The sequence below is a fragment of the Puma concolor genome, chromosome C2 (genome assembly GCF_028749965.1).
Source record: "Puma concolor isolate L17-30 chromosome C2, mPumCon1.1.hap2, whole genome shotgun sequence".
NCBI classification, from domain to species: domain Eukaryota; kingdom Metazoa; phylum Chordata; class Mammalia; order Carnivora; family Felidae; genus Puma; species Puma concolor.
The window spans coordinates 106,113,223-106,131,145 of record NC_141675.1 but is presented as its reverse complement, the minus strand read 5'-3'; the positions used below and the strand labels follow the sequence as shown (position 1 = coordinate 106,131,145).

Genomic DNA, 17,923 nt, shown 5'->3' with positions numbered 1-17,923 from the left:
AAATGGCCAAGAACGACAACTCCAGTGCAGGCCCATGTCAGATGTGATTTCCTTCCCCTGTCCCTAGGCCTACTTACCTAACTTCAAAAGTTCAACTTCCAGAAGTGACAGGAGCTGGTTTCTTTATCACGGTAGTACCATCAAAATGCTGAAGTCATGAAAGGGATGCCTAAAAACAAAACACAAAACAAACTAAACTAAATAAAAACTAAACAAACAACAAAACAACAACAACAAAAAAAACCTCTTTCATTAGCATCAAACCCTGAGAAGGATCAGGCAGCAGAACAATTCTGGCTGTCTCAGATAAGTCTTAGATAAGACTCTAAGCACTTGGGATTCTCAAAGGAGTGATAATGTTGTTGAGGTTTTACAGTAAGCATAAAAATTAAGTAGTAAATGGGCTCAAGGTAAAACTGTAATATAATCCATTAAGTTAAACTGTAATATAACCCATTAAGTTTTTTTTTAATTTAAAATATAACTTTATCCCCTTTTTTCTTTGTATAAATACAAATACCTGGGACAAAGTAGATGTTAAATAAATGTTTGTTGCGTGCATGAATGAATAAACAAATGAATGGGCATTTTTGAATGCTCCAAAACAAGATTGAAAATCATTTGCTTAAAGAATTATAAAAATAAAAGACTATTATATTCAAAAGCCATACACAGGGAACTAATGAAAGTACTATATAAAAAAGTTCCAAACCCACATATTAACCTGCCATCAAGTTTGTTAATCTTGATTTGCACTGACAACACTGTTATTGCATAATCGATATTTATTAGGCTAACTGGCTGACTGCTTCAACAAATACTCCCAAAAGTGTCACTGTCTTCATAAAATAGAATTTTCTTTCTTGCTTATGTAAGGTGTGGAATTTGGGGCAAAGAGCTCCACACGATGAAGTCATTCAAGGACCCTCATCTTTTTAATCTATTGGTTCTTCTACCCTCATCACCTCAAAGCTGTGGGCTGAATTCCCTACATTCAGCCAACAGATGATGGAAGGGAAAAAGCATATGACCAGTGGTGTGGAGAGTTTTGTGGTCCAGGCATGGAGATGAGCACATCATCTCTGCCCACATTACACTGGCCAGACTCAGTACTTGACTTTAAGTCTGAAGAGCTAAAAAGTTTCATTTGGATAAAATAGATTATTTATACACATTATTTATATATTATTTAAGAGGCACTACCAATTTTTTAAATGTTTATTTTTTTGAGAGAGAAAGAAACGACAAACAGGGGAGGGGCAGAGAGAGAGGGAGAGAGAGAATCTCAAACACGGGGCTCACTCAATCTTACAAACCCTGAGATCATGACCTGAGCTGAAATCAAGAGAACGATACTTAACCGACTGAGCTACCCAGGCACCCCCAGCCACTACCAATTTTTAAGCAAAGAAATGACCAAGATGCAAATGGGAAGTTACACTGGCCCTGATAAATAGAAGAAACTAGAAACAGGAAAAACTAGAGACAGGAGACCAGCTAAGAAGCTACTGCAGTCATATGAGCAGATGATAATAAGGCCCAGAGTGAAACAGTAGAGAAAGAATGATAAGAAAATGATAAATATGAGGATATATTGACTGATCTGTTGAGTGAGCAGAAAAGAACCAGGTGACAGTCTTGGGTTTTATATATTTACAAGAGCACATATATGTAAATGTGGGTGGTCTTTTAGTTAACTGACAAATGTTTTGTTTTATTCATTTTTATGCACAGGGATTAGAAAAATAAAGATTTAAATGTGAAGAAAAGTGAATAGAGTACAGTGTCTGTGGGAAGTCAAAGGAAAGCTAATGTGGAAATAAGGAAAACAAATAGATGAAGGGAATGTTTTGGGATTCTGTATATCACAGTGAGGGTTTTGAAGTGAATGTGTGACAGCAAAATTAAGTGTCAAAAGAGGAAAAATCACACCCAAAACATTTCCCTATATTTGTTATACTATTTGCCACAGCTGTCAAACATTCAGATGCCAATAAAATGCTTGAATAAATAATCCCATTTTGGCTGCGGCAACTGGTTTACAGTATGCATTCTGGAGGTTCCTGTCAAGATGTTATTTTTAGTGCTTGGAAGAGAAAAACTGTACCTAGGGAGGCTAACTGGTAACCAATTAATCAGACAATTGATCTAATGGAAATGAGCTTTAATCACATTGTTAGATGCATTATAGCAATTAACTAATGCCCAAGTTTAAAAGATGCGATGTCAAATTCATTACTTAGACAAAGAAGAATGTCATTAATCCCTGGAAAAACAAATAAGTACTTTTTAAAGACTTCCTGCAGCCTTCTGCAGTTTGTGAGAGACATGGCCATAGCAGCAGGACTGAGTACACAGAGATCCTGTTAGAGGTGATAACAACCAGAGCAAGGAACTGAATGTGAAAGGACAATTCTGTCTCTTCACACAGTTCAGCCCTCCTCTTGAGTCATACCTGGGATGAACTTCCAGAGAATTCCAGAATGCTCTCCCTGTAGTGAACCAATCAAGGTAAAATGAAAGAGACTTTTCTTTGAGCCTTTACACATCTTTTTTTTTCTTTTTTACAGAAGAAACAAATTCACATATACCTCTCAGTTGTTCAGTATAAAATTCATAGAGATACTTTCAGGCATCGATGTTATCTGTAGGCAACTGGAACATTTTTAATATAATTGTTATTAATTTTTCAACAGCTATGCAGTAATCAACATGTGCAAGTACTCTATCAAAATGAATTCCTGTTATCATACATATTCATAAAGCAGAACTGAAATGTTTAAGCACACACATTAAATATAGTTCCAAAAAGAGTAACAGATTTGGAGTGCAAAATGGAGCAGAAGAGTCCCTGAGTGGGGATATGTCCTTGCTACCAAAGGATAGAGCACCAAAGAAATTCTGAGCTACCACGAATGAAGCGTTCACCACTTAATCCTTTCACAACCAAATGAGGTAGTAACATTGTTCTAAGTTTACAAATGAGGAAATTGAAGCACAGGGTGATAGAGTAATTTACCATAGTCACACAGTTTGGAATTGGCAGAGTAAATGCAGTGCTAGACTAGATGCATTCTGACCACCTCACTGTGTCTTCGTGCAAGAACACAAAGAGTATTCCACCAACAGAAGCTACATGTGTGCTTTTGGTGGTGGGTGGCAGGGTGTGGGTAGGAAAACGAGCATAAGAGATGAAGCAGACGTGGTAAGTAGAGGTCAGGTCTGAGGGAATTTGAATTAACAGAAATTACAAAACTTGCCAATGATTCCTATAAAAACAGTGATAGTCATAAGGCTCTGACTCTGTATGATACATGCAAAACAGTAACGGATAAATCTGAGTTAGGGCCTCACCAACTGCATCAGTTTTCTGTCCTTTGAAAAATAAACACACTCAATAGCCCTCCTTTGACAGATACTGCAAAATAAGAAAGATAGTGGTAATTAACATCAGTCATCCTTCCTAAATTGATGCTGAGGTATGCGAGAATTCTATCTAAACTTTGTTTTCAGCAGTTTCTGCCAAGTATTATCCTCACATTTCTGATTTCAGTTTCCTCAGTAAAATTCTCTGTTACATTCTCAAGACCTATGAGGATACGGACTGTTCTGTGTTTCTACATGACCCATTAGATCATATTTTCCTTTGATAAACAAAACACATCTCATACCCATATATAGTCATATTTCTATTTTTTTTTAACGTTTATTTATTTTTGAGACAGAGAGAGAGCATGAACAGGGGAGGATCAGAGAGAGAGGGAGACACAGAATCTGAAACAGGCTCCAGGGTTTGAGCGGTCAGCACAGAGCCCGACAGGGGGCTTGAACTCACGGACCGTGAGATCATGACCTGAGCCGAAGTTGGCTGCTTAACCGACTGAGCCACCCAGGCGCCCCAATATAGAGTCATATTTCTTTAGCACTGTTGTTCATGATAAAGTGGCTCAGGCGCATTATAAGTTTTAACAAAGTAATTTTTACTTCAGAGGGTAGGTAATTGAGAGCTGTAATATACATGCATTTAGTATTCCAAAAATTTTATAAATGCACATGATGCACACACTTTCTTACAGTGGATAGGTAGATGATGGTGATGGTGATGATGGTGATGATGATGATGATGATGATGATGATAATGATGATGATAGGTAGGTAGGTAGATAGATGACCAAAAGTGCCCTAGCCTGGATTCCCCAGGATGCAGATCCTGATATGGATATGATCATGAAGGATGATTATCAGGAAATACATTTATGATCAAGACCTATGGAAGGGAGTGGAAGGAAACAGTACCAGGCAGGGGGAGAAGGAAGACCTGGGAAGCAGATCCACTGAAAGCTCCAGGTGGCCACATACCCCAGGACCGGGATGGCTATTGAGAGCTGTCCCAAGATGACCTAAAAGACCTCCATCAATCCACGTTTGAGTAGTTATCAAATACAAGCTGCACAAGCTGCCTCTGGAAGGAGGTAAGACCATGGGCAAGTCAGGTTTCTAAAGCTGAGGCACTCCAACTAATGGGCTAAGGGCCTTCTTTTAGTAGCACTCTCAGCTCCTGCATGAATATAAATATTTTATCCTAAAGGGAGATCTGTGTGGCATATCACAGTATTCACCAGAGAAAGGTATAGCAAATGTATAAAATATAAATAAGAAAAAACAGATATAAGTAACATATATTAAATAGGTACATATTATATATTAAATATGTACACATATATATTAAATATATGTATGTGTATACTGAAACCATGCATGATGACCAAAGTTTCAGTATTTTATCTTCCTTAGAAATTATCCAAAATCCAAACATTATCAATTGAAAACAAGATTCAGTATAAACTGAAAATTTTAAAATTAACTAAAAGTCAGAGTTCTGTGATACGGTAGCATAGGAAGAGTTTGAACTCAACTACTCCCACAGACACACTACTTATATAGCTACAAATGGATCACTTCTCTCTGAAAAAAATTTGAGAACTGGTTGAACTGCTCTCTACAAAAAAAGGATAGAAAGATCACATCAGGCAGGATGGGAGAGGCAGATACACAGTCTCATCAAAACCCCATCCTGGGGTCTCTGGGTGGCACATTCAGTTAAGCGTATGACTTCAGCCCAAGTCATGATCTCGCAGTCTGTGGGTTGGAGCCTTGCGTTGGGCTCTGAGCTGGCAGCCTGGAGCCTAGAGGCTGCTTTGGATTCTGTGTCTCCCTCCCTCTCTCTCTACCCCTTTCCTGCTTGCACTCTGTCTCTCTCTCTTAAAAATAAATAAACATTTAAAAAAAATCTTTAGGGCTGTAACCCCACAACAGAGAGGGATCTCACCAGCCTGGCACTTTTCCCACAGGAAGGGGTGGTGCCCTGACCAACCTTTGGGATCTGGCCAGAGAGATAAGCCCTCAAAACATCTGGCTTAGAAAACCAATGGGGCTGACATCCAAGGGAACCAACGTGCTACAGGAAATGGAGTTTCCCTTTTTAAAGGGCTCATGGGTGGTCTCACTTGCTCCAAGACCCAGTGAAAAAATAGCAATTTGAAAAGTGCCTAGACAGTATGGAAAGGAGATTAATTTGCTAATCTAACAGCATCTGCTAGAGGGACAGGGGACAGATGAAACTCTCCCCAAAGATGGAGGTACAGGTGGTTGCCATTTTTGCACTCTCTACCTACCCTGACTACCTTGCTAAGACAGTAGGGGTTAGTAGTTATAACACTATCCTGCTGCCTTGCTGAAGTCAGAGAGCATGAATGCCTGAAGCACTATCCTACTCCCTGGATGGGGCTGGCAGGTGTGAGTGGTCAGGGCATTCTCCCACTCCCAGGCTAAAGCCAGTGCACGCTCATGGATAAGACACTCTTTCACTGCATTCCGGAAGCCCACCAGCATGCATAATTAAGAAACAGTAAAACCTTGGATTGCGAGTAAGTAACTGGTTCTGCGAGTGTTCCTCAAGATGAACAAACATCTCTAATAAATTTTAACTTGATAAACGATCGATGTCTTGCAATACAAGTAGTATGTGATGCTAAAGGTCACATAATCACAACTGAGCCAAAGGTTCCTCTCTCTCTCTCTCTCTCTCTCTCTCTCTCTCTCTCTGGGATTGTGGGTGACTGTCTCCCATGCTCGGATGCTCAGTCTCAGGTCGTGGTGTTGGGCAGAAGTAAGTGATTTTTCAGAACATTGGAAGGTGCCCACAACAGGCACGAGTGTATTTTTTGTCATTTCATGTCAAAGCACCTATGGACAGTCCTTTGCTTTTCCATACGAGAGTGTGCTTAGGAATGCTTTGCCTCATTCTAGGTCAGAATGCCTGCAGATATAGACCCTTTCCTCTGCTGCCTTATTGCCAGTTACATTAAATACAGTGTATGTCAAGAGTTTATTAATACTGTTCTGTAGTCAGCATCTGTGTGAGCATATACAATGTCCCCTGATGTGGAAAAAGATTCCTTTGAGCCAACAGATAGCAGTGATTCAGCTAATGAAAGTGAAAGTCCTTCTATATAATAACCCCCCTCTCTCTTATTTCCCTCACACAAGACACAAAGGTTTTCAAAGGTAAGTACAAATTAATTTGTTTATTTTTCTTTATATTTTGTATTTTCTTTATTATTTTGTATTATATTACAGTATTGTAACCATTTTTATATGAACATTTTGGGGTTGTAGAATAAATCATCTGAGTTTCCATTATTTCTTAAGGGAAGTTCACTTGATCTACAAGTGCTTTGGATTACAAGCATATTTCCAGAAGGAATTATGCTCACAAACCAAGGTTTTACTGTCTTTCCCACTGCCTTTCTGGAGTTGGTGAATGTGCCCCATCCCCTACACCCTCCAGTTGCCTAACTAAAGCCAGTCTGTGTGCACAATCGACACAGGGGTGCCCTTTGATCATCTGACACTAGATGCCAAGGAGTCTGGCGTTCTGATCTCCATGGGAATGTAACAATAGGTAAGACAGTTCTTGGTAGGCCAGCACCCCACCCCCTTTCGGGGGCACTGCAGGAAGGGCAGACTGAAACACAGCTTCTGTCTTTCTATGAAAAAGGCCTGTTTACTTAGCCTGGAGCATCAGCCTCGGGTCAAACTTCAGAGTTCTCACACATTTTAGCAGCTAATGACATGCTTCCAGGGAATGTAAACAGGGAGACATCATCCTTGTGTAACACCTTGACCTCACTCTGACTCAACAAAACTTCCCAGAAAGTTTACAAACTCATCCGGAGCCCCTATTTTTTGCAACTATCATCTAGGGGACACCTCCAAAACTGCTGGTCCAGAGGCCAGCGAGGATTATGATTATAGATGTATATATTTGCATACTTTAAAAGCTGCTGCCTGAGGGTCTGACTTCCAATCAGCCTTAAATGAGGTACTAAATGAGATTCCTCCCCTTGGAACACTGACAGGCCTTGGTACCCCCTCAACCATGGGGAATTATCAAGAATAAATCAGACTGTTTAGACAATCACAAAAACTCAAGAGACTACAAGGAGCCCTAGCTCCTTTCCATCTCAAGATTGAAAATTCATCACCTACACAAAGCCACTCCTTTAAGACTCAGAGAGATGACTGCTTGGCCTAAAGCATAGAAACAAAGAGTCAAGTAAAAGGAGGAAACAGAGAAACAGGCTCTAAATGAAAGAACAAGATAAAACCTCAGAAAAAGACCTTCATGATAGAGAGATAAGTAATCTACCTGATAAAGAATTCAAGGTACTTGTCATAAAGATGCTTACTGAACTTGAGAGAAGAATGAATGAACATAAGGAGAACTTCAACAAAGAGACAGTGTAAGAAACTACCAAAGAGAAGTAACAGAGCTGAAGAATATAATAACTGAATTGAAAAATACACTGCCTGGGGCCTCAATAAAATTTCACTTTCACTGACTGGAGCAGTTTAAAAAAAATCTAACCTTATACCTAAAGGAACTAGAAAAAGAAAAACTAAGCCCAAAGTTATTAGAAGGAAGAAAATAATAAAGACAAGAGTAGAAATAAATGAAATAGTACTAAAAAACAATATAAAGTATCAATGAAACTAAGAGCTGGTTCTTTGAAAAGATAAACAAAATTGACAGTCTTTAGCCAGACTTACCAAAAAAGAGAACAGCTCAAATACATGAAATAAAAAATGAAAGACAAGTTATAACTGATACCACAGAAATACAAAACTACAAAGAATCCTAAGAGACAACTATTAATAATTATAAACCAACAACCAAGAAGAAGTGGATAATTCCCAGAAATTTACAATCTTCCAAGGCTGACTTATGAAGAAATAGAAAATCTGAAAAGACCAATTACTAGTAAGGAAATTTAATGCATCATCAAAAACCTCTCAATAACAAAATTTCACTGGTCAATTCTACCAAACATTCAAATATTTAATACTTATCCTTCTCAAAGTCTTCTAAAATACTAAAGACCTTTTTTTGAGACCTGCAATACCCTGGTATCAACACCAGACAAGGACACCACACACACACACACACACACACACACACACACACACACACACACACACATACACACACACACACACACACAGGCCAGTATCCCTAATGGACTAGGTGCAAAAATCTTCAACAAAATATTAGCACACTAAATTCAACAATACATTAAAGAAATTGTACACCATGATTAAGTGCTATTTATTTCAGGGATATAATAATAAGTCAACGTTCTCAAAAGTCCTAGTTGGAGCAGTTAGGCAAGAAAAAATAAAGTAAAAGGCATCCAAACTGAAAAGGAAGAAGTAAAACTGTCACTGTTTGCAGACGATGTGGTTTTATATACAGAAAACCCTAAAGATGCCACCAAAAAAATTGTTTTAATAATTAAAACTATATACTAACAATGAACTCTCAGAAAGAGAAAGTAACAATCCCATTTACGATTGCATCAAAAAGAATAAAATACCTAGAAATAAATTTAACCAAGGGGGGTGAAATACCTGTATACTAAAAACTATAAGACATTGATGAAATAAATTGAATAAGATAAATAAATGAAAAGATATTCTGTGCTCATGGAATGGAGGAATTAATATTGTTAACATGTCCATAAGATCCAAAGCAATCTACAGATTCAATGCATTCCCTATCAATATTCCAATGGAATTTTTCACAGAACTAGAACAAATAATTCTAAAATTTTTTGGAACCATAAAAGATCTCAAATAGCCAAAACAATCTTGAAAACAAAGAATAAAGTCACAGGTATCACACTCCCTGATTTCGTACTATACTACAAAGCTATGGAATCTAATAAGTATAATACTGGCATAAACACACACACACACACATAATTGGAACAAAATGAAGAGCCCAGAAATAAACGCACACATATATGGTCAATTAAGTTACAACAAAGGAAGCAAGAACATACAATGAGGGAAAGGACAGTCTTTTCAATAAACAGTAGTGGGCAACCTGGACAGCTACATCCAAGAATGGAACTGGACCACTGTCTTACACCATATAGAAAAATTATCTCAAAATGGGTTAAAGACATGAAAGACCTGAAACCATAAAACTCCTAGAAGACAATACAGGTGGTAAGCATCTTGACATCAGTGTTGGTGATTTTATTTATTTTTGGATCATACTGCAAAGGCAAGGGAAACAAAAGCAAAAATAAACGAGTGTGGTACTACATCAAACTAAAAAGCTTCTCCACACTCAAGAAAACCATCAACAAAACAAAAAGGCAAGAAGACCCAGGTGTTGGCAAGGATATGAAGAAAAAGGAACCCCCACACTCTGCTGGTGGGAATGTAAATTGGTGCAACTATGATGATCTTCAAAAATTATGAAATATAACTGTCTTATGACTCAGCAAGTACACTACAGAGTATCTATCTGAAGAAAATAAAAATCATCATTTTGCACCCCGATGTTCATTGCAGCATTATGTACAATAGCCAAGATATGGAAACAACCTAAGTGTCCACCCATAAATGAATGGATAAAGAAAATGTAGTACACATATATAAAGGAATAAAATGATTGAAATCTTGCCACCTTGACAACATGGAGGGACTTTGAGGATATTATGCTATGTGAAATAAGCCAGAGAAAGACAAATACCACATGATCTCACTTAAACATCTAAAAAACAAAATCTAAAAAACAAAAGGGACTTAGACTCAGACACAGAGAACAGATTGGTGGTTGCCAGAGAGAGGGGGGTTGAAAGAAGTGGCAAAAGGGGTTTAAAAAGAAGAACAAGTACAAACTGCCAGTAATAAAATCAATAACTCATGGGAATGTAATGTATAGCATGGGGAATATAGACAGTATTACATTGACTTTGCATGGTGACAGATGGTAACTAGACTTACTGTGGTGATCATTTCACAATGTATATAAATGTCAAATCACTATGTTGTACAACTTAAACTGACATAATATTGTACAGCAATTATTCATCAATTACAATAAATAAATAAATAAATTTAAGCATCCTAAAAATTATATTTCAGCTGTCTCATGAAGATAATTACTGACATAAAAATTATCAAAATTATTTAATAGAACACATTTAAAATTTTTTTTAATTTTCTGAGAATGATGTTATTTATCTGAAATGTGAACCAGAAGATTAGAAAGCATGTAAGAAGTATATTAAAAGTTAGGAATTTTAAATAAAATTCATACCAATAAGATCCAAGAAAAGACATATAGCTGTGTTTAAATCTAAATTGTCAAACTAGTTTGAATTGTCCAAGAATTAGCTTTAATTACAGAGGCTGGGATTCTGATGTTTTTCAAGTGCATTTAAGTTGGCGTGTTCTGCGAAAAGTGGATTTGTTTTTTGGTGTGTGTGTGTGTGTTTTTTTTTTTTTTTTTTTTTTAGGATGCCATGTCTGAAGTATTAGATATTTAGTCTCTTTATTTTCTAGGAATTTTTACATTCCCTTATGTTAGACTTATGCAAACCTAATTAGCTTCCCAAAGCCAATCAAAATGCAACTTATTTTAAGAGATTTTATATCTAATTTATTTATTTCTCCAGAGGTAAGAAAATATTTCAAACACAAAATGAGGGTAATAGGTTTTTGTAATTATGAACACGTAGACGCACAGCTTATAGCTTTAGTCATGGACTAAAACACAGAGAACAAAAACTCACAAATCTTAAGAGAGCTTAACCTTTGCAGTAGAAAGTTGTACTCTTGAATAAACAAGGAAGCCAGCAAATAAAATGTTATCTCTTACCCAAAAGAATAGGTGTCTACCTGAAGGATCATCAAATATGCCATAAAAGAAACTCATAAACATTGCTGAAAAATTAAGAAGAACTTCTGAGTCATATGGGAACCAGAGCCAGACACAAAAACAAATGCACAGAATCAGGGGGAAAAAAAAACAAAGAGTAAGTGAAGGTCAAGTTTTGTTGTCACTTGGGATTTGTTTCAGGAGCAAAGAAAAGATGTTTATTCTCAGGTCACACAGTTTGGACTCTGAAAAGTGCATTTATTTCAATACCTTCGTGAAAACCCCAAAGCAGTCAAAATACAATTTTCAAAATTAAAAAAAAAAAAAAAAAAAAAAACTAAAGTGAGAAAGAATTTATGGGGCACTTGAGTGACTCAGTCAATTGACCATCCAACTTCAGTTCAGGTCACAATCTCACAACTCCTGAGTTCGAGCTCCACATCGGGATTGCTGCTGTCAGACTGTAGGGCAGAACTCGCTTCAGATCCTCTGTCCTCCTCTCTCTACCCCTCCTCCGCTCTCTCAAAAATAAATAAACATTAAAAAAATAAAATAAAAACTGAAAAAAAGAACTTGTGAAAAGATTTAACTTATTGATGAAGGAACCGAGAGGATTCTAAGTCTGACTCACTATAGGCATACTCCGACATATTGTGGATTCCTTTCCAGACCACCACAATAAAGCAAATACCATAATAAAGTGACTCAAATGAATTTTTTGGTTCCCTAGTGTATATAAACGTTATGTTTACACTATACTGTAGTGCATTAAGTGTGCCATAGCATTATGTCTAAACAAAAATCAATGTATATACCTTAATTAAAAAACACTTCATTGCTAACAAATGCTAATCATCATCTGAGCTTTGAATGAACCATAATCACTGATCACAGGTAACCATAACAAATAGAGTCATAAGAAAAAGAGTCTGAAATGTGAAAACTACCAAAATGTGACATGGAGACTTCTGAAGTGAGTAAATGCTGCTAGAAAAAATGGTGCAGACAGACCTGCTTGACTCATGGTTGCCACAAAACTTCAATCTATAAAAACACAGTATCTGAGAAGTACAATAAAGCACAACAAAACAAGGTATGCCTGTATTGCTATTTGTAAAATATTTTAAATGATGCCTAAACCCAGATATCGTCCCAAAAGGGAGCATTCTGGCTTTGCAAGTTTCAACCTCACAGCAGCTTGTTCTCCTGTGGCCATCTCAGCAAAAGCTCCACTGGCTCAGAGATTCATCACATTCTACTGTCTGGATGCTACTCTATCTCCTGAGGTAGCCTCTACCCACACTGGGCTGCCCTTCTGGCTTATGCAAACTATCTCCTGACATACCTACCACCATTTTTGTTAGTATTTTAATTACAAATTTTTATTTTAATTAACTCTATTTTTCTCAAAATGCACATTCTTCTATTTTGCAGAATATGTAAACTTCCAGGAATGTATAAAAATACGTTATGGCAGAAACACTTAATTAGAAACAAAATGGCTAAACTCAGCCTCTGATGGGCTAAGATAAAAATTTATTCAAATCTTATTCAAAAGTTGCTCTTGGAAGAACCAAGATGCCATGTGTCTCTTTTACCTGATTGGTGACTATGTTGATGAAAAACCACCCATGCATAATGACTTCTCTTCCCTCCATCAGTCTTATTCTGACAAATCAGAGCAACACTTTGGTAACTACAAAGAACAAATATTGAAGCAAGGAGTATTTTCAGACTTTTCCTCTGTTTGTTGCTTCAGAAATTATACCCCGGTAAATAATAAAACACTCTACAACTTATTCTAAAAAATTTTTCTGACTTAAAGTTTCTGATACGGCATGATATGGCTGTCTGTACCAATGAATTTTCACCCTTAAATCAAGAAAAACTGCACAACAATAATTACCTAATTAAGATTTGCATAATTATGATTACTAAATTCTACGAAAACTGTTGTAGTAACAGTATAAAAACTTATCGAAGGCGAATTAAGTTCTGTTTCCGTTCTGCTTTGATTTATTTTAATCCAAAAGAGCAATAAACAGGATATGTCTAGTTGATGATTTAATTAACTGAAGTATATTAAGAAGTTAGAAATTGTTATGATGCAGAAAACCTCAATGCCCTTCAGGCCTGGAAGCTTCATTTCTTATTCCCTAAATGGGTTAGGATTTCCACCATTTTCAAAAGTAAGTATATATCCCAAATTGAGATCAACACATAACAAAACAATGATTCAGAAGTGTTTGTTGAATAATCGAGAAAGGGAAGAACAGGGAAAGATCACTTTTAGTAAAAGAAGATCAGTTTTAGTAAAAGGAGAAAGCATTATTTTAATGTCTTTGAAAGTCATACTGGAAAAGCAGCAATGCAAAGTTGAAACTCCATTTACTTCTGAAATGGACAGAAGCACTTGAGGGCATAAGAAATAGGATCAGAGAAGGTATGAGATAGATTTTATTCAAGGTCTTTGATTTATGTGGTTTGAAAACATTGCCAAGACTATTCTTGAAGAGAAGGATAAGAGAAAAAGGATGTTCAAATTTTCCATGTGTTTCACAGAGCAAAATCAAGGTATCCAACACAACTGGAAAAGGGGGAAAACCCCAGAGAAATATGAAGCTAGAGTGGCCCAATTATAATGATAAAAATCTGAAACCATTTTCTTGTTCCTTTTCTATGATCTTAGGTTAAAGAATGCGTTAGTGTCATAGGTGCCAAATATGTGATCACATAATCACTCATGTTTGACAACAGCAATAGACAGTCTGAGAAACTGTCAGCATCCACATCTACCCTCTCTTGGTGGAATCCTCAATCCTTCTCAATTATTTCTGGTCACAATTAAATATCTAACTCTTCAATCATCCATCTTTTACATCTCTTAATTTACTAGTTAATTCTCTTTTAAGAGACAAAGAGGCATAACTCTTCATTTCCTTTCATTTTACGAATCTTTGACCTCTATCTGCTGATGCATTCAGTTAAAAAAACACCACCAACATTTCCTATTAAATTCAAAAGAAATGCATTTACTTTCTTTAGAACCATCAATGTTTAACATTTCATGAGGATGATGGGTTCACACAATTTTACAAAGCTGTCATCCGTGACATTTTAAAGGAGATTTGTCCTGAGCATTTCAATCTATGAAAAAACCTTGATATTTAACTAAAATATCATCAAATGGGGCCTGCTTTCATGTTTTTAATGTCCAAGATATCTCTAAACATTTGTTTTCGATTTACGATCCCTCCAGACAAGTAATTCTTTTTTTTCTCCCTTCCAACACTCATTTACATGTACGATAATCACAGACCCAGGTATTCTAGATTATGAAGTTGAGCTGTAGGTAGACTCAGGGTTATATGCACTTGCTAACATGGACTGAAATTAACTTCATTGTTTTCTCACAGCTGTTAAAAACAAGCATGTGAGAACTAATGTCCTAGATTAATATCACTGGAATCTAGCAAATGCTTACTGCCTCTCACAGAGAAACCCCATCCCCATTTCTTCTCCCCGCGATATTCTGAATCAGAATATGTCAGAAAATGCAATACCCACTGAAATAGGCAATTGTCATCTTCACTGATTCCCCAAGCAGAAACCTCTTTTGCAGATGAGTAAACTGATTTTTAGAAATTTAAATTACTTGCGGGGTGCCTGGGTGGCTCAGTCAGTTGAGTGTCTGACTTTGGCTCAGATCATGATCTCACAGTTTGTGAATTCGAGCCCCATGTCGGGCTCTGTGCTGACAGCTCAGAGCCTGGAGTCTGCTTCAGATTCTGTGTCACCTTCTCTCTCTCCGCCCCACCCGTGCCCATACTCTGTCTCTCTCTCTCTCAAAAATAAAAGTAAACATTAAAAAAAATTTTTTAAAGATATGTAGATTACTTGCCCAAGATTGGTAATATAAGTTATTTTCCTCTATACCACTCAGTTGGCTTTTATTCTTTCTTTTATTTTACAGACCCTGGATATCCTGGATTTCTTTGTATAGCTCCTTCTTACCTTTACCTACAGTTACTTCATATTATACTTGACTTTCTCAAATCCAAATTCTGGCTTGAGTATTTATAAATCAAATTTTAAAACTGAATAATTTTCATCTACTGTGAAGTAGTATTACTAAGAACACTTAACATATATGAAGTTTTTTTTTAATGACTACATAATACAAGATTTAGTATTTTTTAATATTAAATTTATTGTCAAATTGGCTTCCATACAGCACCCAGTGCTCATCCCAACAGGTGCCCTCCTCAATGCCCATCACCCATCCTTCCCTCCCTCCCAACCCCCATCAACCCTCAGTTTATTCTCAGTTTTTAAGAGTCTCTTATGGTTTGGCTCCCTCCCTCTCTAACTTTTTTTTTTCCTTCCCCTCCCCCATGGTCTTCTGTTAAGTTTCTCAGGATCCACATAAGAGTGAAAACATGGTATATGTCTTTCTCTGTATGACTTATTTCACTTAGCATAACACCCACGTTGCTACAAAAGGCCATATTTCATTCTTTCTCATTGCCAAGTAGTATTCCATTGTGTATATAAACCACAATTTCTTTATCCATTCATCAGCTGATGGACATTTAGGCTCTTTCCATAATTTGGCTATTGTTGAAAGTTCTGCTATAAACATTGGGATACAAGTGCCCCTATGCATCAGCACTCCTGTATCCCTTGGGTAAATTCCTAACAGTGCTCTTGCTGGGTCATAGGCTAGATCTATTTTTAATTTTTTCAGGAACCTCCACACTGTTTTCCAGAGTGGCTGCACCAGTCTGCATTCCCACCAACAGTGCAAGAGGGTTCCCGTTAAATTATGTGACAAAAGGCCAGTAACTCACACCATTTTTTTGTCTTCTGTTTACTTTCAATGGTTTTCTTGTTCAGGGATGAAGTTCTGAGTGTTTACTTTGGCTCCCTTCCCTAAGACTACCTCTTGTTTGTCAGGACTTCCGCCTTTCTTTCTTGCCTCAAGGAAACAATCTTACTCTGTGACAAAGTAGAAAAATAAATCTGTAATTAGAGAAAACACGTGAATAAATCATCTGCAAAATAGTTAGAGTTTTAGAAATGATTACTGTTTTTGAACAGTTTTTCTATTGGAGCATATTTCTTATAGTTTCTTGTTTTGAGTTAGGAAGGATTTAATATCTTCTCATGCAATTCAAAGGAAATGGGGCACCAAAAAACACAGATGTTCAGATCTTAGCAGTTTAACATACAGACTATTTTCAGAGAATTTAAAACTCTTGTATTTAGCTCATAAAACTTAAAAGTCCAATTTAAGATGTGATTAAGACTTACAGAAGGATACTTTTGAAGTGAAGAATCAAAATTTCAGTGTAAACTTTGCAATTGCTGTCATTAAAAACTCTATGGTATTTTGTTTTAATTGGCCTAATTTTATGGTCCTTGGTCAAGATTAAGTTCAGCAAGTGTTTCATCCCCAGTTTACAGGTAGTCACAATGACAGAGTCAGCAATTCAAATTGATGCTTGTCAATTCTGAAAACAATGTGAGATTTTGTTTACTTAACCAATTTTATTATAGGAAAGATTCTTGATAAAGGCAGTAATCATTTAAAATGATCAATAATGCCCGGCTAGCTCAGTCGGTAGAGCATGAGACTCTTAAAATGATCAATATTAAATAATATCAAAAATATCCATCAATGATATGTTTCAATTAATACTTTAAGAGATATACAATATATACTTTATCTAAGAGATTCAAACATGTCATTGATGGATATTAAAGATTATCCTGATTCTTTTTCTCTCTTCCTCTCTTGTTAAGGAAACATGAGATCTTCCACCTGTAGGGTATTTCTATTTTTCAAATGAAATAAAATTTACAATCCATCACATCCAGTTAATATTCATAAAATATTATAATTTATTTCTTCTTTCATCAGGTAATTAATTAATACTCATTAATAAATTCTATGCCTGTCCTCACAGGTTTACAGCCTAGGGCTGATGGGCAATTACAAAAGGGCATGAGGGTAATTTGAAACACAGTGCATAGAGTGGTATAGGAGTTTTTAAGAAGGTACATTTACACATTTAACCTGAACTGTTGACCAGAAAAGGCTTCCTGGAGTTGGAAATCTGAAAAATAAATAGCAGTTAGCCAGGTGACAAGAGAAACAAAAATCTTCTAGCTAGAAGAAATAGCATAAACAGCATATATGAGGGTCAGGAGGAGAGATAGACAATAGAGATGGAGAGACAGAGAGAAAGATTAGAGCATCTCAGAATGTAAAAAAAAAGAAAAATGAGAGATAAGACTAGAGAGGAAGCCAGTGGCCTCAATACACAGGAGATTTCACACAAAGTTGAGTCAATGATTTTGTCTTTATTCTAATAGCAATGAAGTCATTGGAGGATTTTATATAGGAATGTGATGGGCTAGATCTGTGGTTTACAAATGAGGGCTAGAGCTGCTTGGGTGACTATCAGCCTGGGAGAATTACTTAAAAAGGAAACAAGCCTGTATGTAAGACCATTTAGGAGCCAGTTGCCAAAATCTAAGAAAAAGACAAAGTTGGTTCGACTGGGGAGCGGTTGTGCATACGGAGAGATATTTATAGAGATTTAATGTGATTTGTAGATTCAGTGATTTGGGGAAGTGAGGAAGGTTGAAAGAATCAAGGAAAACTCCTCTTGACTTCAGCAA

General features: G+C 36.6%; 1 long non-coding RNA gene across 1 annotated transcript in view; it reads right to left on the bottom strand.

The window, feature by feature from the left end:
- Positions 1-17,923, bottom strand: part of LOC147577476 (uncharacterized) — a 225,566-nt gene that overhangs the window by 49,450 nt on the left and 158,193 nt on the right. The window contains exon 5 of the long non-coding RNA XR_015255829.1: positions 78-169. This is a non-coding gene — a long non-coding RNA (uncharacterized LOC147577476). The remainder of the gene's footprint in view (positions 1-77; positions 170-17,923) is intronic.